Below are 3,793 nucleotides of genomic sequence, written 5' to 3' on the forward strand. Positions count from 1 at the left end.
ATGCCGCCAAGAGGGTTTATAAAAGCCAATGGATCATAGATCCTAGAGAAGACTCAAGCCTCGATGGGCAAGTAATAATGAGTCACTATGGACCAATGCCGGAATGGGCAAGAAATGGTGGGTCACTATGAACCGATGCCAGAACGGGCAAGAAAATGGTGGGTCACTATGGACCAATGCCGGAATGGGCAAGAAATGGTGGGTCACTATGGACCGATGCCAGAATTGGCAAGAAAATGGTAACTATGGACCAATGCCAGAATAGGCAAGATTTCCGGAATGGGCAAGAAATGAGTCACTATGGACCAATGCCGAAATGGGTCCTTATGGACCAATGCCGGAATGGGTAAGAAATGGGTCACGATGTAAAAGAAAGTGGTCACAATGTACCAATGCCGGATTGGGCAAGAATCGGCCACGATAGGCAAGAAATCGGTCACAATGGACCAATGCTGGAATGGGCAAGAAATCACAGGTCGGTTTTAGATACCGATCCACATAGAAATGAAACTCTTTCAGGCACGCACTTCAAAAGAAATGAAGCATCTAAATTGAGTAGAGCACTAAGGAGAAAAAGAGCTTAAGATTTGGAGAAGAAGCGAGAAATTAAGAATGGAGAGAGGAGCGACCAAAAAAAAAAACAGTGGCTAAAGATTTTGACGGCAAACATAAAAGATCATATGAATCCCTTCTCTTCTTTACCCGATTTGTAGCAAAGCCAAGAGAACTGTTAATTGACGTTTTTTTTTCTTTTCACACCACATCATCATGGGAATGCCCTTTATCTATCTCTAACACCATAGCATCATTTTGCTGCATGGGCTACCCTGTAAGGACTTGGAATATGTGCAAAGGATACATCTGAGATTTTACTTCAAAATGAAAAATGGAAGATACTGACACCATGCGAAATACAAACGCCATCTCTCCATAGGGAACGCCACGATGGCGTAGAAATGGTGGAGTAGGAATCCAATGCTGGTGATCATTTGGCAAAATAAAGAGGGTGGGTAGTGGCAGACTAGGTGAAGTCCTGCAGTGATTGAAACCCACATCGTCATCCTTGTCGCCATCACAGGGACGGTCCTGGGAGATAACAGATTAGCTTATTGCTTTTGGACGACCCAATAACAAGTTGAGAAGGCAAATGGTCGGCTTGGAGATGGAGAAGTGGAGATACACGGAGATTTCAGGGGGCCATTTGAGAGCTTGATTGAAGAGAAGTCTATTTAAATTGTAGGTGGGTCTAAAAGAGATTGAATATGCAGCGGTGGTATAGGAAAAGATGGGTGCAGGTGCCCGGCGGACGGCTGATCCGGAAAATGGAATTGATGGGGTTGTAATCAAGGCAAAGGGATCGGATGCTCTGATACCATGATAAATTTTGGGGAAGATTTCACTAATTCTTGGATAATTTACAATAGAGCTAAAGGTCTGATTATATTGAGCACATACGTGATAAACATAGAAAGAGATCAAGCAGGCTATGGAAAGAGATAATGATGGAATATTCTAATCTAATTTACTTCCTAATTAAATCTAGTTGCCTATTCTAGTGGGTTGCCTTATTAACCAACTTGCCTAATCTCCCACAAGAAGATCTAACGGTGAGCTCTACACCTAATCCAACGGTGGATCTCACATATTCTAACAATATGTACTATTTCAGGGGACATCTTGTCCCTTGTTATAGTTTTTATTAATAAAAGTCAATTTTCAAAAAAAGAAAAAGAAAAAAAATTAAGGTATCATCCGTCCGCGAATTGGAGATGTGAGACCTCTAATTCAATAGGTTAAATTTTAAATCCCGCCAGGATCCCAATTCTTCTGCGCTTTGTCGATCATTGTAATCAGCATTTCTACATCTATGGCCATCAACGATGCAGAAATTTGTAAATTACTAGTTGAGGCTTTATATTAAGATTTGTATTTTCAATATATGTTAATGTTATGATGGGTAAACTTGTCCAGAACAAATTCTGTAATGGCAATATATTATTAATAATTTCATGAAGCCATTTGTGCAATTTTCTTTACAGAGTCGAGGTTGTCCTCTCTTGGGCATACATGCTACGCCGACTTTACAAGCTAAAGAAAAGCTCTTTCTTGATCAGGGCTGGCAGGTATATCTTTTCTTTGACAAGTCTTCATTGGTATGAGCAACCCTTTGAATTGTTGAGATAACCTTGGAATCCTCTGGAAAGAAGTTATGTCAAGCCCTTTGGTCTATTTAGTTATGTGGCATTTTTATTAACTTCTGAAGCTCAGGGTGTTATGGGTCTCTTTAGTTGTTTTTCCTAAGTAGTAGGTTCCTTGTTGCCTTTCTTTTTCTTGGATTTTCTTTGAATGAAGAACTATTTTTTAATTGTGCTGTTTCAGAGAGCTGTTGCATGGGATATGCTGAAGATTTATAGTAACTTCATTGAAACTCAAGAAAGACGCAGGTAATATGCCTTCTTAAAATCTTGGGAAATAAGAAAGATGCCGATGTTTTATTGAAACGAGTCATGGTTGTAGGGAGAAACAAAAACTTTCTATCATTTCTGCCATATCATTCTCTTTTAACAATAATATCATCCATCTTTCATGGCTGTGCTATGATTGATGATGGGTCTCAAACTCTCAATAACAATCTGCTCGGCATCACCCAGCTAAGCACCGGTTCATTTAAACAAGATCCCCCTTCTAGAATTTAGTTGTCTATGCTGTCTGCTGAGAAAAGGGGGCAGTAATTGTTTCCCTCGGTTTCTATTTAAATCGCCTTGCTTTTCTGATATGTGTTGGAAATTAATCTTGACCACTAGATCATGATCATCTATCCACTTGACTTCTTGGCTTGGAAGATTCTTGACCACATTGGAAATCTCCTTTGTGGCATTTAATGGCCTAGGGACTATGTTTTGTGTTTTGGAATTGTGCTAGTTATTTACTTTTCATGTGATAGTGTGTTAGTGGTACTTAGGGAAGCTAAGATTAGTTAAGTCTTATTAAATTCGGATTTGGAATGTAGGTTATGTTTTAGACTATGTATCTTCTTCATTTGTAAGTTCTTTAAGTGAAATTGGAAGGGTTTTGAGTAGTACAACAACTTGGGTTATTTTCTTTGTGCTTTTGATATCAAGAGAACAATCTTCTTCTCTTGAAACTTATCTTCTCCCTCCAACCTCGTTGGTTTTATTCCAACAATATGTTCTTTTTGAGGAAAAAATCAATAAATAATCTTTTTTGCTTTTCTTGTCAGGATCGAGCGTCTCAAATTGTTCGACGAGTTTGAAGAATGGCACATGATGCAGGTAAGTTCATAAACCCTGAGTTTTTACATGGGTTGTCCTAACATCTTTTTTGCTTTTCTTGTCAGGATCGAGCGTCTCAAATTGTTCGACGAGTTTGAAGAATGGCACATGATGCAGGTAAGTTCATAAACACTGAGTTTTTACATGGGTTGTCCTAACATGAGCCGCCGATTTGAGCCATTGATTCTATCTTCCTTTGAAAGGGCTTGAGTGAGGAGAGGGTGGGAATTGGCTGAAAACAGGGAAAAGAAAAACTCTGCTCAAAATGGAGTTTTTATTTTCCTTATTTTTCAGCAACTACGCACCCTCTCCTCACCTAGTCCCTCTCAATTCTCTCCCTTTCCCACTCTCCCAACCCCTATCTCAACACTTGGTATGCTAATATTCCATGAAAAAAAAATTCATGGTTGTCAAACATGGTCCATTTCTGATCTCTCCTTTTGCCAAAACCACTGTTTTTTTCAGGAACACTACTGCGTGCTCTATGCAATCGACGACGC

General features: G+C 39.5%; 1 long non-coding RNA gene across 1 annotated transcript; it reads left to right on the forward strand.

Annotated features, from left to right (window-relative positions):
- The first annotated feature begins 2,373 nt into the window (after window positions 1-2,373).
- Window positions 2,374-3,793, forward strand: LOC143845660 (uncharacterized). The gene is made up of 3 exons (XR_013234486.1): window positions 2,374-2,444; window positions 3,359-3,410; window positions 3,759-3,793. It is a non-coding gene; the product is annotated as an uncharacterized LOC143845660 (long non-coding RNA).

This window comes from Tasmannia lanceolata, unplaced genomic scaffold (genome assembly GCF_043159265.1).
Source record: "Tasmannia lanceolata isolate RefF3 unplaced genomic scaffold, GAP_Taslan_0.1 ptg000002l, whole genome shotgun sequence".
Classification (NCBI taxonomy): Eukaryota; Viridiplantae; Streptophyta; class Magnoliopsida; order Canellales; family Winteraceae; genus Tasmannia; species Tasmannia lanceolata.